This window comes from Neovison vison, chromosome 4 (genome assembly GCF_020171115.1).
Source record: "Neovison vison isolate M4711 chromosome 4, ASM_NN_V1, whole genome shotgun sequence".
Classification (NCBI taxonomy): domain Eukaryota; kingdom Metazoa; phylum Chordata; class Mammalia; order Carnivora; family Mustelidae; genus Neogale; species Neogale vison.
Window position 1 is genome coordinate 170,496,640 of NC_058094.1, and position 13,249 is coordinate 170,509,888.

The following is a 13,249-nucleotide window of genomic DNA, read 5'->3' on the forward strand; positions in this document are numbered from 1 at the left end:
TCTTGTCGTTTTCCTAATTGTTTTGTTTTGTAGAGACATGTTTCCTTATTATCTTGCTGTCTTCTTTTGTAATTTGATGATTTTTATAGTAGTTTGCTCCATTCTTAATCATAAATTTTTAACCACTACATCTTTTGTCTTTGTGGTTACCAAAGACTTACAAAAAATGTATTATATTTTTAATACCCTATTTTGCTTTAATATATTAACCTCTATAGCATTCTTTAACTTTATACTTATTCCCGCCTGTATATTTCAGGTTATTGATATTATAACTTATATATTTCTATATGGTATATTTAATTACAAATTATTATGGTTATTTTTAATACATTGTTTTAATTTTTAAACTAGAACTATAAGTAAGTTATGGACCACCATTACAATATTAGTGACTCTGACTATCAATGTACCATTGCCAGGGAGTTTTATACCTAAATTCATGTGTTTTTACAATGTTAACTAGCACCCATTTATTTCCATTTGATGAACTCTCTGTAGCATCTCTTGCAAAGCAGATATAATGATGATGACTCCCTCAGCTTTTGTTTGTGGAAGGCTTTATGTTTCTATTTATGAAGGATATCTTTGCCAGGTATAATATTCTTGGTTGACAGGTTTTTTTTCCCCAACCCTGCCAATATTGTGAATATATATCATCCCTTTATCTCCTGGTTGGAAGACTTTCTGTTGAGAAATCAACAAAAAATAAGTGATCTGTGAGAAAAGCAGAATCAAAGCAGGGACCAAAGAAGAGAGCTTCTTATTGATCAAAACATTATACTGAGTAACTTTCTAGAGCACAACCATGATGTTGAAAGAACAATGTCATATTTTAGAGGCAGAAAAGTTTATATGCCTCTGTGGAGAGTCTCAAATATGTGGTCTTTAGGGTGTTGATGATGAACACTTGGTTTGTCAATATCAAATTATGCTTAAGATTAGATCAGGTCAAACAAGGGACCACACATCATTAGATCTATGGGGAATGGGAGGATAGAACACAAAATAATTGCTTCTTCCTATAGGGGTATTATATCACTTATACCAAATTGTTGGGGGAAAGGAACTGACCCGATTTGGCCACTGGAGATTCTCTCCAGCCCTACAAAACTCCTTTCTCAGTTCTCCTGTGTTCTCTTTCTTCATCATCATAAACTAGGCAACAGATTACTTCTTGTTTCTGCTTTGTTCTTTAATCCCAAACCCATTTAGTTAATAGATACTGAATTTTCTACTTCAGAATTTCCTCTCTACATTTATTAACCTTACCTTTGTCCTTGTCCAGGTCTTTTGAATTTCTTACCTATATAAGTGTATTTCTTCATTCACTAACCCAATATTTATTAATCACCTACTTCTTTCTTGGTCTCATGCTAATCATGGGAGAGGTACCTTGTTGAAAAATGTTGATATATCTTTTCCTCATGATGTTCATGTGTTGGGGTTAATAATGTCAAGTATTTAACTGATAAGTACAATTGTGAGGAAGAAGAGAGGTTTAACGAAGTCCCTAGAAAAGTCATCTATTATATACAGCTTCTTGGAAGATCTGGTTTTAAATTAATATCAAAGGATATGGTAAGAATAAATTAGGCAGAGGCAATGAAAATGTAAAATGTAAAACAAACAAGCAAAAACACACAAAAAAACTAAATTCTTTAAGAATGTATGTCAGAATAAAAGAGTTTCAAAAAGTACTTAAAAATATTTAAACAGTAATTATTCACTTAGGGATATGAGTATGTGCAATATATGTATCATATATATATCTACAAACAGACATATAATCATATACACACACATATACACAGAAATATACATATATGTAATTAGTAGTCATCTTCTTTAGAAATACATATATTTAGATGACTATCTACTGAATTTTAGAGATCCAAGACATTTCTTCCTATCAAGAAGGAATTTTGGAGGAAAAGTAATATAAATTATTTACTTTCAGAAACAATTCAGAACCATATGGAAAATCAACAAGGTAACAAGGTATGGCAAAGGCTTTCCTGTGTTTGCTGACAAGTAAGAGGGCAGCTCCATATGCTTTCATGTACATTATCCCAGGAGGACAGGGCCATATGTTCACACGTATGTCAACCTTCTTGGCCTTCTGTATAAGGCAGTGTCCCAAGGGGTATGTTGAAAGGGAAAAGAGAAAGCAACCACAACATGAATATGAGGTTGTGGTGTGTTTCCTCTGTTGACAGATTTTGTTAGACCATCACTTCAGTTGGCAAGGACCCAGAACAGCTGCTTTACCCTGAAGCTAAGGTCTTTGTGATAGTACAAAATCTCCCCAGTGAGTGAGACAGTGGAGTGAAGGTGATGTGTCCTTTGGGAGTGGACTTTTCCTCCCTAGTATGGCATGAGGAAAAGTAATAATTGCCATCTAAGACTTTATATTCACAGAATTTTGTTCATACTCTTTTTGTCACCTTTGCCACTAAGTTCTTACAAAATGGATTAACATCCATTTACATATAACTAAAATCTTTCTTATTTAAAAGAGAGAGACTATGAAGTTTTAAAAATTCTGTTGGTGAAAGTCTCTTTCATTATAATTTAGTGATTAAATAGCAATGTTTAAATATCAAAGTTGATTTCTGATTTCTTAAGCTTATATCCACGCTGTGCATATATTATAGTTTGGGCCAGATTTAGAGTCTTTCATTCCAGAAAGTGGTAGAACCAAGGGAAAATATTTTACAACCTCAAAGTGATTCCTCATGCTTCAGCCTGCTGAAAAAAGTAGATGGTTTTATTTATCTTGAATGAAAGCATCAAGAATAGATGAAGAGCATATTGTAAGGCTTTTAAAGTACTTTGATCTTTTTACTGTATTTCCTTTATAAAATGTGTAAATATATTATCTGTACTTAGTATTGGGTTTGACTTTTCCTGAAATTAAGTCATTCAAATATACAGGGAGAGTTAATAAGATTCTATTTAAGTTTATATTTCCCAATCTGTGTATGTGGAGAAAATGTTAAAATTTTCCTAAATCCAGTTCCCACTGTTACAATTAATTAAACATAATTATTTAAGGTTATTTTTTTCAATTCTCTCTTTTACATTCCTGCATCCATCAAAAAGATGCGAGATGAGTGGCTCTGCTGAGTAGTTTAAGTTTTGTGTTACAAGAGAAAAATTTGAATTTCATGGTTTTTTTTTAAGATTTTCATTTATTTATTTGACAGATATAGATCACAAGTAGGCAGAGAGAGGGGAAGAAGCAGGCTCACTGCTGAGCAGAGAGCCAGATGTGGGGCTCAATCCCAGGACCCTGGAATCATGACCTGAGCTGAAGGCAGAGGCTTTAACCCACTGAGCCACCCAGGTGCCCCCAAAATTTGAATTTCAAAGTAAAAAAAATTGTCATTGTTATTTTTAGGCAAAATTAATTTGAGATAGACATTTTGGAAGAGTCTTTTATTTTTGAAAAACTCTGAAGTAGTTATCTGGGTTTTTACCTGCAAAATATAGATAATATTATCCCCTATTTTACACAATTAAAATTCTTAGGAAGGTTTTACAACTATTCCACATAGCTAGCAAACAGGGAGTACCGTGATGTAAACTCAGGAACCATGACTTCAAAACTGAGATTTATTTTGCCACCATACTATGTTGTATGTTAGGTAAATGTATCAATGCTTTCCCTTTGTTTTTTCACATAGACAGAGGAACAATTCTGAAAAGGATCTGAGAAGTCTTCTCTAAAGTTCCTAAGATACTGAGTCCCAGTCAACCATCCCTCTTCTCCTGTTATTTCCTCCTTCCAGTTTCACCCCACTGCCCTCCATTCTTATTGCTTGTGATTACTTCTCAATTAGCAATAATCGCGCCTCGGATAAACCTCATTGGCTACGATACTGCAAGCAACTTCAAGGAAGCCCTCGTCTCAGGCTCCATGTCTTAGATACCTTTTCTTCCCTCTCACTCTTTGCTTTCCTTCCAGTGTCTCCCAAATTATTGTCTACCAAATCATCTATTTTCTTATAAATCTTTGTATCAGTCTCTGTTTCTAGGGAAACTCAAATAAAATACTTTTTTAAAAATTCCCTTTTCTTCATTTCTCTCCCTTTCTAGTATTTCTTCCTATGCCCTCCTTTTGGCATCCTTTCCCTTTTGATAGGCACTCAGGTTTCCCATGGTCTCTCCAATTTCTCTTTCTACTAAAATCTGCCCTCATGAAATATATTTTAACCCAATTTACCCTGGAGAGTAAATTACCAGTAAGATTCAGGGCCTTAGGTGTCTTTGTGGCAATTGCACATTAACACAGGGGCCAGACGGTACCCAGTGTTCTAAAACTTTGATTGCAGAATTTTAGGACTTTTGTTTTCTTTTGCTTTTTTCTATTGGGAATAAAAGCTATTTAAAGACTAGTGATAAGAGTAGAAGCTTGTCTAAAATCATGGCTAATAAATACTTTGGCGTGCCTCTTGGCAAAACTCTGTAATTTAAAATAACATATATTCAGATAATTTTATCAATATGCACATACTGATAGTTTCATTTTTCACATTCAAGAAAAAGTTATGGGTTGCCTGGGTGGCTCAATGGGTTAAAGCCTCTGCCTTTGGCTCCAGTCATGGTCCCAGGGTGTGGGATCAAGCCCCGCATTGGGCTTTCTGCTCAGCAAGGAGCCTGCTTCCTCTTCTCTCTCTCTCTGCCTGCTTCTCTGCCTACTTGTGATCTCCACCTATCAAATAAATAAAATCTTAAAAAAAAAAAAGGAAAGAAAAACTCATAAGCACAAAACTTTATAAAATATTTTTTTTCTTTTGCCCCTAAGGCCATACTTTCTTAACCAACATGGTAATTTTGTTCTGAATGGTTGCAATTTTCCCTTGGTAAACTTAGTTATTTCATGATATATGATCAATTCTTTACCATGAAATATTTTTGAAAAGAACAATAAAAAGTGCTGGGACAAGAAAAGCAACTCATTTTCATAAACAGAAACCAGAGTTGCTAGCATATTCAATATGATTAAATGGCACTAAAAAAGATCATTACAATTCACATGAAGAAACTCAGATGGCCAATCTGATGCCACAGTTTGTGCATTGTGTCACAACTCAAATTCTGAGTGGTAAACATGGCATCGGTTTCACTATTGGCAAGAGTATGAGAATGTGGAAGAAGCTGTTAGAGCACACAGCCTGTGATGTTTCCCCACCACAGTCTGACTTGCTCAGATATCACTGTGCCAGAATAAACAGGAAATCCCTCCAGACAAGTATCATCAGAGCATCCTGTTCCTAAAATGCCTAGAACAGTTTAGTAAATAAAAACAATAATCTGAAAGATTCCATCTATTGTAAGTCAAAAGGCTTTGACAATCCCTTACTGATCTCTATATGGTCTTTCAGTAAAACAAATGGAAATCAATTTTTTTAAGTTAGAATTTGGTCTCAAAGTTGAAGAAAACCAGATGGAGGACTAGATACCAAGTTTAAAAAGGGTTTAAAATAAATTGAAGATCAAGAGATACAAATGCTTAATTTGCTGTGGTAAATATACATTTTTATAAAAATAAACCCACATATGGCTAATTTCAGAACATCTTCTATATCCTTGCTTTGATTCTGACATAGATATTAGAGAACAAATGATATTCTCTGAATAGTTCAAGCTTTTATATTTAAAATCAGGAATAGAAAGTTGATGTAAAAGAAATAAATATATGAATTTAACAATTACTTGTTTTAAAAGAAAATCTCCACCCAAAGGAGTTGAAAACTTATGTCCACACAAAAACCTGCACACTGATGTTTATAGCATCTTTATTCATAATTGCCAAAACTTGTATATGACAAAGATCCTGTTCACTAGGTGAATGGATAAATAAACTGGAATACATTCAAGAAATACAACACTATTCAGTGCTATCAAGCCATGAAAAGATAAGGAAGAAAATGAAAAGCATATCTCTAAGTGAAATAAACCAATCTATATGATGTCTAGAAAAGGCGAAGGTATGAAGATAAAAAGATCAATGGTTGCCGGGGGTCAAAAAGAAGAGATGAAGAGGCACAATATAGAGGACTGGGAATATCTTGACAGTTGTGCCTTTTTTTTTTTTTTCTGTTAATCTTAGCGTCTGGTATAATAGCTGCTCAATACAGATTCAATAAATGATTGCTAAGTTTCACATATAATGGCAAGCATACACTCAATGAACATCAACAATTTCTATTGGATAGTTGTGGAATATCACCTTAAGTTATCCATTGGTTCCATGTTGATTTATCTCCTTCATTAAGGTAAAAACATCAAGGGAAGTGATAGCAGATATTAAACTATATGCATATATTCATTATCATATTTTTTATCTTCCCTTAGTAAAATTATAGTTCTGTAGATTGGAATTGATGCTGGGGAAATAGAAAATTTTTAAAGAAACTGAAAGGGCATTGATTAAGAGTGTTTAAAGATCTTGAATGCATGGAGAAACAATGTACATGCTGCTGAATTGGACTATAAAATTACATAAAAATATGATATATATTTTACTTTCTAAAAACCCCAGAAGTATTCATTTATCTCCCAAATAAATAACACTAACTGTCTTGGTACATTCAAAACTTGTGAGGTCCTTAATTTTTCAAAAGAAAATTTTAGGGTGAGATATTTTAGAAATAAATGGGCTACTTTATTTGTTACCTATGGTGCCATATATATTACTTTGTTTGTATTTACTACCATTTTCACAAAATTGATACAGTATCTCTAAGAGTAAAAATTCCCAGGTGCCTGGGTGGGTCAGTCATTAAGCATCAGCCTTCAGCTCAGGTCATGATCCCAGGGTCCTGGAATCGAATCCCACATCAGGCTCCCTCCTCACCAGGGAGCCTGTTTCTCCCATTCTTATTCCCCCTTGTTGTGTCCCCCACCCCTGTCAAATAAATAAATAAATCTTTAAAAAAAAAAAAAAGTAAAAATTTCCCAGGCATAGTAAATAAGAACCATCTCCAGGTTGCTAAGTTTGAATTTCTCAATTTCAAATTGATTTATATTCAGTTGAGTTGCAACTTTTTCCCCCAGTATCAATGAACTCTATCTATGAACTACTGTTGACTTCTTGAACCAAGTAAATTAAAAAAATTATTATGGGCTCAATTGTAATAAACCAAAGTTTTGCACAGCATAGCAGAATATATACTCTGCTTCCATATAAGGACACTGTGGTGTCACTTTACTGAAGTATCAAAAAATTAACCACTGGACTGAATCATACAAATCTTTCTATTCCCAACAAGGTAGGAATCACTTAAGATTAGCAGAGTTGATAAAATAGGCAAATTAATTTTTAAGGACCAGGGATTCTAGTAATGATCCTAGTGATAATCTAATATGATTCTAGTGGTTAAGTATGTTGAGGAGATTGGTCAAGTTTCAATTGAAATTCCCAGCTTGTAACAAAGGAGAGCCATGTACACAGTCTTTCTTGTAACTTCAACTGTTGCTAAATCCTCTATTTCTCTTTTATAAACACCAAAATCCCTTCTTCAAAATTCTTAGTTCATATTCTAATCCAGGCCATGATAATCTTATAGTTTAAATATTTAAGTAGACTATCAGCAAAGTGAACCTTTGCTGTGAGTCTGTCAAAGCAATTTGTACTGTCATTGTCAAAAGCCTCAAATAATGCATGATGAGAGTATATGTCATACTAGATACTCTGCTTTTTTTAAAGACCAAGGTCAGGTTCATGGAATTGAGTGAAAGTAGTGATACCAACTGACCTTGCTTTTACCCCCGAGCTTTTGCTGCCCTCAGTAGTACAGGTAATAAAATCTGGTAACATTAGCATAGTGTAGGGGATAAGAAGATTCTGGCATTAGGCTCTCTGGGTTAGAAGCTCGGCTCCTTCACTTACTAGCTGTGTAAACTTGGACATGTTTCTTAGCCTCTCAGTTAACTTAGTTTCTTTATAGGCATTTTATTATGTAGTACATAATTACAGAGTTTTATTGGATTAAATAAATTAATCCACATAATGCACTTAAAACTATACTAGTCATATAGTAATGCTACAATAACTAAATGTTCAATAAGATATTATTTCTTCCCAAAATTAATACTTCTTCTCAAAATGTAATTTCTATGAAATAGCTGTAAAACTCATTTGTCATGATCCTAAATTAAAACAGCTTTAGTTTTATAATTTGGAGTTTATATAATCAGCATTTTGTCTGTGTTTCTAGACATTTCTGTATACTGAAGAAAATTTTTCTTTGAAATTATAATGTTGGTTCTAACCCATACAGAAGTATAATTTCTTGGTCCTCTACTGAATCCCGTCATCACCTGAACGCGAATACAGTATTTCTCACAATTTATTTGGGCAATTCTTTACTTACGGTTACTGTTATCTATTGCTTAGTAACAAACTTCAAAACTGAAGGGCTTAAAACACAAAAAAATTGTTATTTCTCATGTTTCGATGTGCATACCATCTGGGCAATTATATCTGGAATCATCATGAAATTGTGGTCATGTGACAGCCTAACCATACTAGGTGGATTCCATAGGACCTCACTTACGTATCCGGTGCTATGAGGAGGGTTTCTGAAATGGCAGGAGGTAGACACATTTTCTGTATCCTCTCTTCTTCACTCTCATCCTCCAGGTCTTTTGTGCCATGTGTCATCTCCTCATCAAAGAGACTGACATCTCAAAGCAGTCCCTATCACTTCTGCAACATTCTTTTCATTAGAGTAATCTCAAGTCCAGCCCCGATTCGAAAGGAGGAAAAATAGGCTCTAACTCTTGGTAAGAATAGTAATTTTGCAAAGCAGCATGGTAGGAATTATTACAGCCATCTCTGAAAATCTACCAAGGTCATTATCACTTCTTGACCTTTTGGCTAAGATCAAGTGAAAACCTACCAAGGTCTGCCTTTTGAGCACACCAGCTTGCACCTTCCCACTTGCAAAATATACTCTCTCCTTCCAGTACACTGTCTCTAATCACTTTTTATCCAATTATGACATTAGACTCACCATATTCAGGCCTGGGTCACATATTTTGACCCAGGCCTGAATATGGGTAAGGATCCTTAAGTACATTTCTTCAGTATGAGTCCTCCTGATCTGGAGACTTGTGAAGTTGAAAGAAAGTTTTCTGCCCCTCACATACCCAACATTCAATGAGAGACAAAGAGAAGATAACCTCTGTAACACAGTGTTGTAGCTTTTCCTCTTACCCAAGAAGCCTTTTCCAGCCACTAGGATACTCCATGTCTAAGTCCCTGAGCCTGTAGAACTCTATCTTAAGATTTTTTTAAAAGATTTTATTTTTTATTTATTTGACAGATCTCAAGTAGGCAGAGGTAGGCAGAGAGAGGAAGGGAAGCAGGCTCCCTGCTGAGCAGAGAGCCCGATGTGGGGCTCGATCCCAGGATCCTGGGATCATGACCTGAGCCGAAGGCAGAGGCTTTAACCCACTGAGCCACCCAGGCGCCCCGATCTTAAGATTTTGATGTGAATTGTTCCTATCCTCCTAGCCTTGGATCAGAATTGAACTTCACTTAGTGGTTGATCCTGAGAATGCTGTCTGCAGTTGATCTTTCCTTCTCATATTTTCTTCTTGGAATTTAGCACATTTATGATTATCTTCAGTGTTGATTTATTTACTTGAATATTGTATGCTTACATACATAATAATAGCTCATAAAAGCACAGAGCCTCTTTATTTCCTATTCACTAAATTATTCTTAGAATTTAACACAGAGACTCATACTTGAGAGATGACCAATAAATATCTGCTGAGTGAGTGAATGAGACCTACAACCACCCTATAAAAGAGAGGTTTGCCTGTTGCAAAGATGAAAAAAATTGAGTGAGACTTAAATAGGCTAAATAACTTGCCAAAGGTTAGACCTATTCAAGAGCAGAACCCAGCTTAATCCAGCAACATGTTTTTTCTATAATTTCCTATTCTTTATAAATGGAAATAGACCAAATGACCTTCTGAAGGTTGACATTGTTTTGGAATCTTCTTCCTGCATCACTTCACCATTTCATGTAACTTCAGGTTATATTATATCAGACAACACCAGAAGAATGCCAGTGACTTTCACCTTGCTCTTCCTTTCTGTTTATTGCTTTTTTACAGACAGTGTATATTATTTAATAAGTGAGCAAATGGAAACTGGCAGATGAACTCACCCTACACTGAGGAAAAAGACAATAAGCACATTTTTTTTTGCTTAATTTCCAATGATTAGCATCAGTTGGTGTTCCTGTTTTGGAAAGAATATCTTTCTGATTCTTTCTCCTTATCCATAGAGATTGTTCACTCATTTATGTAATATCTCTATTTTGATTTCCAAGCATATGCTTCCCCAATGTGTAAAGAATTTCAAATATGAAAACAAAGGTTTTATATTAGTCTTTCCTTAGAGATGCATCATCAATAAAAACCTGAAATTCTTATACTGAAATGAAATTAAAACAATTGCAAAAGTACTTTAGAAACTAAAACCCCCATCTTTTAAGGATTATCTGAAGTTTGAAAGGCAGATAATCTCACTTAAACATACACACACACACACACATGCACACATTCCTAAAAGGAGAGTTCAAATATATTCCAATTTACCACACCATTAATAAGCACATATGAGCACCTACTATGGTCCTAGCACTGTTTTTGGTAATTCTTATTGTATACTTAGCCTTGCAAAAAAAATATGCCATGTAGTTATTTGCAGTCCTACTTTGTAGGTGAGGACCATGGGTCCCAAGGGCTAATGTCAATAATTCCAACCCAGATTTGTATTTTTCATAAGTTCATCATACCAACCTTAAGAATTTGTGATTTCATCTTATATAAAAACTAGTGAGGCAAGATAATTTAAAGCAAAAGGTAAAATCATAATACTGATGTCTACTAGCTCCATTAGAGGAGAGAGATCAAAGCTATGCTCTCAGGAGTATGTTTGTTTGTTTTCCTTCTTCTTTTCCTGAAAAAGAAGTGACAAAGTCTGTTGTCCAAAACAATGTGTTTGGGGTAATTGATCTTTAGATAATAAAATCATTTAATTAATGCTTTCTTAAATACTGCTAACTAAATTTTTATCAGGTCAACTAAAAGCTAAACATAAACAAAAATACCATAACATTTTTTGCATTCAACTCAAGTAGGCATTTCTACCATTATTATAAATTGTGTAGTACAATTTAGGATACATTCAGTAGCAATTCACAGCCTTACCAATGCAGATTACTTTTTTATAATTACTTAAATTCAATTAGCCAACATATAGTGCATATTTAGTTTCAAATGTGGTGTTCAACATCTTATCAGTTGCATATAACTCCCAGTGCTCATCACATCATGTGTCCTCCTTAATGTCTGTCACCAGTTATCCCATCCCTCCCACTGTCCTTCCAGAAACCCTCAGGTTCTTTCCTATAGTTGAGAGTCTTTCATGTTTTTTCTCCCTCTCTGATGACTTCCCATTTAGTTTTCCTTCTCTTCTGTGATCCTCTGTGCTGTTTCTTATACTCTACATAAGAGTGAAACTATATGACAATTGTCTTTCTCTGACTTATTTTGCTTAGCGTAATACCCTACAGATTACCTTTTTAAATGAAGAGAAATTTTCTATCACATACCAGAATGGCCAGAGGTTAGTGTGGTGATGGAGTCATTACTCATATAATCAGCTACTCTAAAATGTTATTAAAAATAAGCAGCAGGGCATCTGGGTGGGTCAGTGGGTTAAAGCCTCTGCCTTCAGCTCAGGTCATGATCTCAGGGTCCTGGGATTGAACCCTGCATGGGGCTCTCTGCTCAGCAGGGAGTCTGCTTCCTCCTTTCTCTCTCTGGCTGCCTCTCTGCCTACTTGTTATCTCTGTCTATCAAATAAATAAATAAAATCTTAAAAAAAAAGTAGCAAATTATTTTTGCTTGACCTGAACAGAAATGTTATAATTTAATTTGAAGGAGACACAAAAAGATGGAAAAGTGTTCCATGCTGATAGATTGGAAGAATAACTTGAATAATGTCTATTCACTGTGGTCCATACAGGTATACAAGAAGGATATACATTCTTATCTATATGACTATTTTAATTGGACAATTAGAATAAACTTTGTGCCCATTAGTTTCTCATTTATAAACATGAGTGGTACATACTTTATGGATTATTGTGAGTAATTAATAAAAAAAAATCCATGGGGCACCTGGGTGGCTCAGTGGGTTAAGCCTCTGCCTTCGGCTCAGGTCGTGATCTCGGGGTCCTGGGATGGAGCCCCGCATCAGGCTCTCTGCTCGGCAGGGAGCCTGCTTCCTCCTCTCTCTGCCTGCCTCTCTGCCTGCTTGTGATCTCTGTCTGTCAAATAGATAGATAAAATCTTTAAAAAAAAAAATCCATGAAGTGTTCACCACAGTCACTGGAAAATGGTAAACAGAATAGAATTAGGAGGTATTACAATTGCCTCCAATTTGATTTTTTTTAAAGCATCTCAAACAACGTTTATTTTATGCATATAAAATTCACCCATTTCAAGTATATGAGTCAATGATTTTAGTAACTGTGCCGAGTGGGTGCAGCCATTAGCATAATCCATTCAATTTTATCATTATTGTTTGAAAGGTTTTTTTTAAAGGTTTTATTTATTGATTCAACAGAGAGAGATCACAAGTAGGCAGAGAGGCAGGCAGAGAGAGAGGAAGGAAAGCAGGCGCCCTGCTGAGCAGAAAGCCCAATGTGGGATTCGATTCCAGGACCTTGGGATCATGACTTGAGTCAAAGGCAGAGGCTCAACCCACTGAGCCACCCAGGCGCCCTTGTTTGAAAGTTTTGATTCACATTAAACATCTGCAAAAAGGAAAAATAAGATTGTTGTCAATATTAAATGAGATTTAATAAAGAGATGTGTATACATATGTGTGGATACTGTTAGCTCAATAGATAGAAAATATATATAACTGCTACCTACAACTTAGAAAGAACAAGGTAAAATTTAATCTTTCCCTACCATATCTGAATTGAATTTGTGAGATAATTACAATTTCTTCAATAATTTAAGAATTCCTTTTTCTATTCCATGAACTTAGAAACACAGTTTTCACCAAGAAATATTCCAAGTTGTGTGTGTGTGTGTGTGTGTGCATGTGTGTGTGTCCAGAAGATTTCTTTCCAAAGTGAATCAGTATAATTTCTTACAAGAGAAGCCAGATTTTGTGTTGTTTCCATTGTGGAAGGTCCTGAAA